Source organism: Prosopis cineraria, unplaced genomic scaffold, assembly GCF_029017545.1.
Source record: "Prosopis cineraria cultivar Desert tree isolate PC_DT_omini unplaced genomic scaffold, ASM2901754v1 PC11, whole genome shotgun sequence".
In the NCBI taxonomy this organism is placed as follows: Eukaryota; Viridiplantae; Streptophyta; class Magnoliopsida; order Fabales; family Fabaceae; genus Prosopis; species Prosopis cineraria.
The window spans coordinates 27395347-27407061 of record NW_026555342.1 but is presented as its reverse complement, the minus strand read 5'-3'; positions in this window follow the sequence as shown (position 1 = coordinate 27407061).

Here is an 11715-nt window from a genome sequence, read left to right as displayed (position 1 = left end):
AAAGATGTAGAGTTGTTGAATGATAGCATTTTCAACTGAATTCAAAAATTCATAAAATATTCTCTAGAGTTCTAAAAATTACCATATTTGGGTAAATAAAACTTCTATATGCCCTCTAAATACCTGCCAAATTTTAGCTTCAAACAAACTCAACATTTAGGACCATCAAGTGAAGACATATGTTTTACTGCTCATTTAGTTCTGTTTTTCGGGCTCAAATGCTTGAACTTATATTCTCTTGCAATTCTTTATCATAAACATATTTTAACCATTCATTTAACATATCAATCTGGTCCACTATGATGTTAGAGAAATGTTAAATTTAGTAACCAATTGTTGTGGTTTATTTCAATTTATGAAGCAATGGCGTCATTTGTTAATTTTATTAAATAATCTAAGCTTCAATGGAAAAACAAAACATGCTTTAAAAATTAAGGTAAAAGTTATGGACCGATTATTGTTGAGAACCTTATGTGGATCATTGAAGAGATACTAACAATGGTACTTGAGAAAAACTAACATATGAGATAGGCATACACATCATCATAACTCTAGGACTTCCAAGGAATGGATTTGCCTTAGCATCTTTCCCTGTTCCAAAACTTGAGACTAAGTACTAATAATCATATCCAAAGCCACAAGTCTTCACCAATAGATATATTTATATTAGTTCTTGCAAATTTATTTATGTTAGAGAATAATCAGATGAACATGACAACAAAACAATATCAATTGATCTTAATAGGGTGTATCATATGATTTGAAACACATGCCCACGTGCACATATCATAGTAAACATTGAATTGAAATGGTTATTGTCGTGATAATAAATTTATTGTAAATATTCTACCCTGATTATTAGGGATTATTGTTGATTATTAGGAGTTATTAGTATTTATTATTCTGTCTCTCAGCTTTGTGGATATATATACCAGTTGTAACTCATATTTTCTGGATCAATGAAAACGGTATTTTCCCTCTCAAAATGGTGCCACATGGTATCAAAGCATTAGGATCTAAAAATTTTGTCTAGGGTTTCCGGCAGTGTCTTACATGGCAACCCTAGTATTGTGTCTCTGGCCATTGATGCTAGAAAGTTTCTTGACTCTCACCACTGACCTAAGGAGACTCACCAGCATCCAATCGACGGAACCCAGGCAGATGGAGGCCGGCGGCGATGCGTGGATCTCACATGTGCCTCCTGCAGTTTTTGCACCAATGAACGCTAGGCTGAACGTGGAGGCACGTGACCCATCTGGACAGACGATAGCTTCTTCTTTCGGCGACAACGAGCTAGTTCCAGCAAGATCCCGCGTTACCCAAGCCTAGGGAGCATCATTCGCAAACTTCCTTGCTGTGGGTGTCTATGTTCAATGTATGTGTTATCTTTATGGATCCTCATAAGCTTCTATCATGAGCCATTGGAAGGATCCAGAGTGGTGTGTTTGGTGATTCTCAATTTTATGTCCAATGTTTCTTCACCTTTCAAGAGACAAAAGGTACTCCAATCATCACATGCTGCTGTAATTGTGGGATGCGAGTCACTATCCTCAGCCTTTGTTGCCAAAACGGGTAGTTTCCTTCAGGCCCTAAAAACTTCTCGAAACAAATCCCTATGGATTGTTGATTCCAGAGCATCAAATCATATGACTGATTGCCATCAATTATTCTACATCTATGTTCCATGTGCTAAGAACCTTAAAGTCAAAATTGCTGATGGATCTCTTGCTCCTATTGCTGGGAAAGGGAGTATTCGAATATCTAAATCTATCATTTTGGAGTCTGTTCTTCATGTACCAAAATTAGCATACAACCTATTATCTGTTAGCCAATTAACCAAGCAATTTAAGTGTTGTGCTAATTTTCTTTCAACCCATTGTGTCTTTCAGGATTTATCATCAGGGAAGACGATTGGACGTGCTACAGAATGTGAGGGGCTTTACTTCTTTGATGATGTTGGCGTGAGTTCCCAACAAGCCACCAATGTATGTAACTCTATATCAACCTCTAAAAATATGGATATTCTGTTATGGCACAAGAGAATGGATTATCCTAATTTCCATTATCTATCTCGTTTGTTCCTCAACCTTGGTTCCACTAATCATGATGTCAAATGTGAGGTGTGTGAACTAGCAAAATGTTGGAATTGGGCTTTTATTCCTTAAGCCCATGATTTCTAGGGTTTCCTTGTTTATTATTATTATCTTGGTCAACTTTATTTTCTAGGATTCAGATTAGTATCTCTTATTTATTTTATTTTATTGAGAGAGGATTTTATGCAATTGTATCAATCTCCCTCTCCCTCCATATATGTACCAGTCAGTTCTATGGATGAAATATAAGTGATTACACACTGCATTCTCACATGGTATCAGAGCGATCTCTCTATGTCGTACAAAGCAATGCTCTCCGGTCAACCTAGGGCTTTTGCCACTAGTGATGAGATTCTTCAATCATCCTCGGCGCTGGGGGAAGGCCCTAGAACAAGGACCGAGACTAGGGGAGGAGGTACACAGGGTGCAAATATTCTTGTCATGACTTCAGGAGGAAGTTCTGCACCTGATTCCTTCTCTCAAGCTGTGATAACCCATCGTCTAAATGGGAACAATTATCTACAGTGGTCCAGAAATATTCTAATGCTCATCCGTGGAAAAAATACAGAAAAATACCTCACCTGGAATCCCAAGCTGCCAGCTATTGGTGACCCTCAATATGAAACATGGTGTGCCAAGAACAACTTAGTGATGACTTGGCTTGTTCACTCTATGACAGCCGAAATTAGTGAGACCTATTTACTTGCTAATTCTGCTCGGGAAATCTGAGAGTCGGCCAGGTGCACATATTCTGTCAAAGAGAATACATCCGCTATATTTCAAGTGAAAAGGATGCTTCATAGTCTCACACAAGGGGAAAAAATCGTTACTCACTACTATAGTGCTCTCATCAGGCTTTGGCAACAAATCGATCTGTATGAAATCCACCAATGGTCCTGCCATACAGACGAGGTGTATTTCCGCAAAGTGGTCGATCACGAACGTTGCTATGAGTTCTTGCTTGGGTTGAATGATAATTTTGAAGATGTTCAAGGACGAATTATGGGCATGAAGCCCATCCCATCCCTGGAAGATGCATTCAATATGATCAGGTATGAGGAAAGTCGTAAAGAACTTATTCAGAATTCTTCACCTACTCCTTCTATTCTTCCTTCCTCAAGATCAGAAGCCTCAGCCATGGTGGCACGTGGAAACCAAGGTGGAGAGAGAAAAGGGAAGAAGCATCTCAAATGTGATCATTGTAACAAAAATGGTCACACCAGGGAATCGTGTTGGGAAATTCATGGGAAACCAGCCCATCTAAAGTAACGAAGTAAAGGCGATAAGAAAGGGTTCATGTTAAACAACTCTGATGGTGACATGCTTAATAATGAAGATCTCTCTGTCCTACGAAGAATTCTAGAAAAGTATTCTCAGGAAAGACCAAGTGAGAACACTCCCTCTGTTACCTTAGCTCAAACAGGTACTAAACTTGTCGCTGCTTTAAGTGCTATTTCCTGGACAAGTAACGTTTGGGTAATTGATTCAGGAGCTACAGATCATATTACTAGTTTTCGAGAATTATTGTCTGATTTTCGACCGTATTCTGAACATACCCATGTTGAAGTAGCAAATAATACTTATGCCAAGGTTGTGGGATCAAGCACAGTCACTGTTTCTCCCAATATAATCCTTACAAACATCTTATATGTGCCTGATATACAGTGTAGCTTGCTGTCCATGAAGTGTATAGCTCATCAATTAAATTGCCTTCTTATTTTTGACCAATTTAAGTGTGTTTTTCAGGACATGGCTTTGGAGAAGACGATTGGCAATGCTAAGGAATTTAATGGGTTGTATTATCTTGAAGGCAACTCCTCAAATAAAGACTACATGGCTGATTCAAGTTCTTGTTTTTCTACTATGTCTCATGAAGACTTTATGTTATGGCATTTTCAGTTAGGTCATCCAAGTTTTGATTACATGAAAATTTTGTTTCCCAATTCTATGAATAAAAAGAAGGTTGATTTTCATTGTGATATTTGCCAATTTGCCAAACAAACTTGCACCTCTTATCCTTCAACTCCATATATTCCTTCCAAACCTTTTGCTCTTATTCATAGTGATGTCTGGGGTCCATCTAGGGTTGCTACTAACTCAAAAGCTAGGTGGTTTGTTACTTTTATAGATGACCATGTTTGACGTGGCTGTTCTTGATGAGAGACAAATCTGAAGTTTACTCTATTTTTAAAAATTTCCACACATTTGTTCAAACTCAATTTCAGACCTCTATCAAGGTTCTTCGAAGTGATAATGGGACAGAGTATCTTAACTCAAACTTTCAAAATTTCCTTACTGAAAAAGGGATACACCATCAAACATCTTATGTGAACACTCCTCAACAAATGGGGTGACTGAAAGGAAAAATAGACATCTTTTAGAGGTGGCGAGGGCTCTGTTGCTAGGAAATAATGTTCCTAATATTTTTTGGGGGGATGCTATTCTCACTGCTGCTTATCTTATTTATCGTATGCCTTCCAAAGTCTTAAAATTACAATCACCTATTGAGATATTTCTAACCTATTTTCCTAATTCTCATCTTGTTAACTCTCTTCCTAAGCGTGTCTTTGGCTGTACTGTTTTTGTTTTTTCTTCTTCGGGTGGAAAATTGGCCTCTCAGTCTATTAAATGTATTTTTTTGGGATACTCTTCTAAAGGGGTACAAATGTTATTCTCCATCCACTCGAAATACTTATGTCACTTTGGATGTTCGGTTTGTTGAAACTCTTCCGTTCTATCCCAAATTACCCATTCAAGGGGAGAGTGATAATGAATGGTTAATATGTGACAGCTCACCTAGGCCACGAGTTAATAACCCAAATACTGGATCTCAAACACTTCTAGATGCTTCTATTTCTGAACCTGAACCAGCTTCACCTGTTACAGCACCCGGCTTGCCTGAATCTGAATTTGCTACAACACCTGAATCTTGTCCTAATTACCCTACCAAACCTGAATCTGAGTCTGACAACCCTGACCCATTACCAATGGCCATTCAAGACCAAAATTTAGAGTCTGTTGTGAATAGATCAGGGGACAATCAGCCAGGTCAGTAGGTGCAAAGAGACAATCCCATTATTTTTCCAAGGCAAAGTCATGACTCACAACCTGAAACTAGTCCTGAAGATATCCAATGGCCTATTGCTCTAAGAAAAGGAAAAAGGAGTTGTACTCGACATCCCATTGGCAGGTATGTCTCCTATGATAAACCTAACTCTCAGTTTAAGGCTTTGGTTGCAAGAATTGGTAGCGAAGATATTCCTAGCACTTTTGATAAGGCTGTAACTGATCCCAAATGGAGATTAGCTATTGAAGAAGAGCTAAAGGCCTTGAGTAAAAATCAAACATGGGAGATTGTTGATTTACCTCCTGGAAAGTCTGTTGTGGGAAGTAAATGGGTCTTTACCAAAAAATATAATCCAGATGGGACTGTTAATAGATATAAGGGGAGATTGGTTGCTAGAGGATTCACTCAAACCTATGGTATTGATTATCAAGAAACATTTGCACCCGTTGCTAAATTTAATAGTATAAATGTGCTGTTTTCTCTTGCAGCAAATTTAGATTGGCCTTTGCATCAATTAGATGTCAAAAATGCCTTCTTAAATGATGACTTGAAAGAGGAAGTATACATGGAAGTCCCTCAAGGGTGACGGGATTCTGAGAATATGAATAAAGTCTGTAAGCTCTGAAAATCCTTATACGGGCTAAAACAATCCCCACGGGCGTGGTTTGAGAGGTTTACACGTGCTATTAAGGGATTTGGTTATAAACATTGTCAGGCTGATCACACCTTGTTTGTTAAACATTGTGGCTCAAAAATAACTATATTGATTGTTTACGTGGATGATATAGTCTTGACAGGCAATGATCCTAAAGAAATTGCACAATTGAAAGGGAAATTGGCCACAGAATTTGAAGTGAAAGACCTTGGAAGCATGAAATATTTCCTTCGGATGGAGATAGCTCAATCTTCCAAGGGTATTAGTGTATCTTAGCAAAAATATACACTTGACTTACTCAAGGAGACTAGTATGCTAGGGGCTAGGCCTGCAGATACTCCAATAGAGCTTAATTGCAAATTGAAAGTAAAAACAGAAGGAAAACCTGTTAAAAAAGAAAGGTATCAGAAATTGGTGGGAAAGTTGATTTACTTGTCTCACACAAGGCCAGATATTTCTTTTGCAATGGGAGTTGTCAGTCAATTCGCAAGTAATCCTCAAAAAGAACACATGGAAGCAGTGTATTGGATTCTAAGATACCTTAAGACGACACCCGAAAAAGGTCTATTCTTTTCTAAGAATAATCAGAAGGGTATAGAAATTTATACAAATGCAACCAAGATGACAACCGGCAAGGAAGAACAGAAAAATGTGGAAATATATGCAGGCGCAGATTAGGCAGGTGCGGTTAATGATAGACGGTCCACAATTAGGTATTGCACCTTTGTCTGGGGTCACCTAGTAACTTGGAGGAGTAAGAAACAATCAGTAGTATCAAGAAGTTCTGCAGAATCAAAATATAAGGCCTTGTCTCACGAAATCTATGAGGGTATGTGGATTACACGGTTATTGGGAGAACTTGGGATACCAATGAATACCCCTATTAAGATGTGGTGTGATAGCATGGCTGCACTCAAGATTGCTAATAATCCTATCCAACAAGATCGCACAAAACATGTTGAGATAGACCGGCACTTCATCAAAGAGAAGATAGAAAATAAAGTCAAACTTATCTTACGTCTCATCCGGAAGACAAGTAGCTGATGTGATGACTAAGCCTCTTGTCAGAACTAAGTTTGAAGATTTTGTGAACAAGCTAGGAATGATCAACATTTATTCACTAGTTTGAGGGGAAGTGTTGGAATTGGGCTTTTATTCCTTGAGCCCATGATTTCTAGGGTTTCCTAGTTTATTATTATTATCTTGGTCAACTTTATTTTCTAGGATTCAGATTAGTATCTCAGATTAGTATCTCTTATTTATTTTATTTTATCAAGAGAGGATTTTATGCGATTGTATCAATCTCCCTCTCCCTCTATATATGTATCGGTCAATTCTGTGGATGAAATATAAGTGATTACGCACTGCATTCTCACAATCATCGAACATCAGTTAGTAGAACACCATACACACTTATAATGCCCTTTGTTACCATCCATAGTGATTTGTGGGGACCATCCCGTGTCCCGAACCGCATAAAATCAAAATTGTTTATTACCTTCATTGATGATCATACCTGAATGTGTTGGGTATATCTCTTAAAAGACAAGACTGAGGCAGTGTCTGTGTTCATCAATTTCTTCACTATGATACAAACCCAATTTAACACAACAATCCAAGTTTTGCACACTGACAATGGTACTGAATATTTTAAGCAAACCTTACATGCCTTCTTACTCAAACATGGTATTGTCCATCATAGTTCTTGTGCCCATACACCCCAACAAAATGGGACTGCCGAAAGAAAAAATAGACACATTCTAGAAGTTGCTCGGGCACTACTGTTCACCCACAATGTTCTTAATTTCTATTGGAGTGATGCAATCTTAACTGCAATTTATCTCATTAATTGAATGCCCAGTCGTATTTTATCCTTTAACACTCCCGCTTGGTATTTTTTCCACCTCTCATATTGAAACCAACCTTCCTCTTCGTGTGTTTGGGTGCATTGCCTTTTGTTCATATCCATCAAATTAGTAAACTTGGACCACGTGCTACAAAATGCATCTTCCTTGGCTACTCTCCTACTCAAAAAGGATATAAATGTTTTGATCCTGTCTCCAAACACATGTTTGTAAGCCTTGAGTGACTTTTCATGAAGCCACATCTTTCTATCCCAATTCTTCAACTCAGGGGGAGGTATAAGGGAATCTCAGACTTGGGACCAAGAAACTAGCAACGAACAAATGCTCCTTGATTCTTGGTTTACACCAATAGAGTCATTGTCACCACAATTACTAGATCCATCACCTTCACCAGAACCCTCAATACCACCATCTCTTGTGCCAGTTATGGAAGCTAACTCAAAAGAAAGGGGAGATGTAGAGAAGCAGAAAGACAAAGACTTGTTGGTTTATTCACGAAAACATAAGTCCAAGGAAGGTGAGTACCTTATATCTGAAGCACCAAAGGAGTTTGAGCCAATGGTAGCTCCTAATCTACCTCAACAAATTACTGAACAGTTGAGTGATCAATCTGATCTTGATTTACCCATTGCTCTTCACAAACAACCTCGCTCTTGTACCCTACATCCAATACAGAAGCATATGTCCTACAAGGCTCTCTCTCCGAGTTACAAAGCATTTGTCACTAATTTGGATGAAGTAGTAATTCCCAACAGCATTCAAGAGGCACTAAAAATACCAGAATGGAGAAATGCAGTCATGGAAGAAATGAAAACTTTAAAGAAAAATGAAACATGGGAGATTGTTTCGAGGCCGAGTAGTAAGAAGCTTGTAAGCTGCAAGTGGGTCTTTACCCCTAAGTACAACGCCGATGGTACTATTGACAAGTTAAAAGCTCGCTTAATAGCAAGAGGGTTCATTCAGACGTATGGTATTGACTACAAAGAAACTTTTGCACCAATGGCGAAGTTAAACACCATCAGAGTCCTATTATCTATGGCAGCCAACTTAGAGTGGCCACTTCATCAACTTGACATCAAGAATGCCTTCCTAAATGGAGAGCTAAGAGAGGAAGTATACATGACTCTACCCCTGGGATTTGACAAAGGAAGAAGTAATCAAGTGTGCAAATTGAAGAAATCCTTATATGGCATAAAACAATCTCCCAAGGCATGGTTTGATAGGTTCTCGAAAGTCCTCAAACTAGAGGGCTACAAGCAAGGATTGTCAGACCATACAATGTTTGTTAAAGATGAGGGAGGTAAAAGGTACATTCTTATTGTATATGTTGATGACATTATCCTCACAAGAGACTATCTCACGGAAATAACTAGAATGAAGATTGCTCTGGGAAAAGAATTCAAAGTAAAAGACCTCAAAAACTTGAAATACTTTCTTGGGATGGAAGTTGCCCGGTCAAAGAGCAGTATCTACATATCTCAAAGGAAGTATGTACTTGATCTTTTGAAAGAAACAAGTATGTTGGGATGTAAGCCTGCTGAAACCCCTCTTGTGATTCCAAAGAAAAAGAAGCCTAAGAAAAATAAGGAAGAGTTAGAAGAGGATGAAGAAGATCTTGGTGATGAGATTGAAGAAGAAGAAGAAGAAGATAATGAGCAAGAAGAGGCCGTTGACAAAGAAAGATATCAAAGACTTGTCGGAAAGTTTATTTATCTTTCCCATACAAGACCGGATATTGCCTTTGTAGTGAGTGTGGCTAGCCAACACATGAATGAACCAAAGAAGAAGCATATGGAAGCAACCTATAAGATTTTGAGGTATCTAAAAGGTACTCCTGGTAGAGGGTTATTCTTCCAAAAACAAGAACAAAGAACCATAGAAGTTTACACAGATGCAGATTGGGGAGGAACTCATCCTAATAAAAGATCAACTTCTGCTTATTGCTCCTTTGTGTGGGGAAATCTCATTACTTGGAAGAGTCAAAAGCAAAGAGTTTTCTCTATAAGTAGTGTCGAGTCAGAATTACGAGCATTAGCTCAAGGAATAATGGAGGAGTTGTGGCTAAAACGAGTCTTAGAAGAGGTACATGTCAAGGTAGACTTACCACTAAAACTCTATTGTGATAATAAGACAGCTATAAGCATAGCCCTAAATCCGATTCAACATGAGAAATCTAAACATGTGGAAGTGGATAGGCATTTCATTAGAGAAAAAGTGGAAGAAGGAATCATATGTTTGACTTATTTGCCTACCAATCTTCACGCCGCAGATGTTCTAACCAAGGGGATTCATAAGCCCGCCTTTGCAAGTTGCATAAGCAAGTTAGATACGATTAGCATCTATGATCCAACTTGAGGGAGAGTGTGGTGATATTGAATTTATTGTAAATATTCTACCTTGATTATTAGGGATTATTGTTGATTATTAGGAGTTATTAGTATTTATTATTCTGTCTCTCAGCTTTATGTATATATATACCGGTTGTAACTCATATTTTCTGAACCAATGAAAATGGTATTTTCCCTCTCAAAGTGGTGACACAGTTATTAACATACCTTTGGTATATTTTTATTTTGATAGGCAAAGATGAATATGTCATAAGGTTTTGAAGATTTTTTTTGTTTTTTTAATGCTCTTATTCCTCATCAATCCAAGAAGCTTTCTTAATCCATGGTTAACCACAAAAGGAAAAATGAATACCATCTCCACCATAATCAATCTAAACAATTCAAAGTTCCTCAAGAACATTGTCATTTATATCACAATTTCTCCATCATACTTTAGCCATAGCTAATCACTCCATTGGGATATGACTTCGTCTCGGACCTTGTATCAAACACCTTGTATGTATAATTTCCAAACTATTCAATAGATCATATTAACCTCCAATCTCTTGCCCGACAAATTTTCAAACATCTATAGTTAAATTCAGTATGCTTCCTAATCAAATTTCGCACCAAGAATCAATTTAAGCTCAAGAAAAACTCAAATCCACACTATGTTTATCTTGCTCTTAATACTAAAAATTTCAACTTAATTTAACCCCCTCCCAACTCAAACACGCATACGGTAGCAGAACAAAGAACCAGGAAAAAATTACAATCTTAGCCACTTAAACATACTTGCACCCAACTAACAAAGACGATCCAAACATACACTTGCTACGTTACTATATAATCCACCACTGGTGTACACGTGTATGAAAGGAAAAATATATAAACAACCTAAAGAACTTTCTATTTTGCTATCGTATTGATTCTAAATTCTAAAGTATCTCTGTTGGGCTAAAAAAAAAAAAAGTCTGAAGTATCTCTATTTGGACTGTGATCAACATTTCAAAATCTAGGACAATAAACACTCCATAAATTCAGGCAACTATGAAAAGCTGAGTCAAATAAGTGTACCATATTTGTCAAGAATTTATTGCCAATCATAGTTTTGATATGAGATGCGAACAGGGCCACCATCACCTGATGATACAGAAGATGGAGGAAGAGAGGAAGAATGGGCCGAGGACGTGAAGCACGGAACAAAGAGAAAGATCTCAAGCTCCCTCGAACCAGATCCTCAATGACAGACCAAAGAGAAGAAGAGGTTCTGGCGACGCGGAGCAGAACGGAGAAGGCGGCGGCGAAGCAAGGGAGAAGAACAACTCGCGATTCAGATCCCTAGCAGCGGCAGTTCCCTACCAACACACACCCCCACGCTGGTAACAAGTTGGAAACGGCGGAGGGAACAAAGGACGGCGAACTCTCTTTTTTTCTCTCCTGTGACTGACGGGATGGAGAAGAGGGGAGAAAATATCTTATATTAAGTTTTTGTCTTTCCTTTCTCTTCTTTCTTTTATTTTTTTAAGGAAGGGCATTTCAGTAATTTTATAATACTGAAGTCAAAGAATAAAAAGAAATACCTCTTTGTATTTCAAGGGGATTTAAATTTTAAACACTGGATTTGATAAGCAAGCAACAAGGAAAATTCCTCTGAACCACCAACGCATTGTGCTAAAATTACCCTCAAAATATATTAAAAAATATA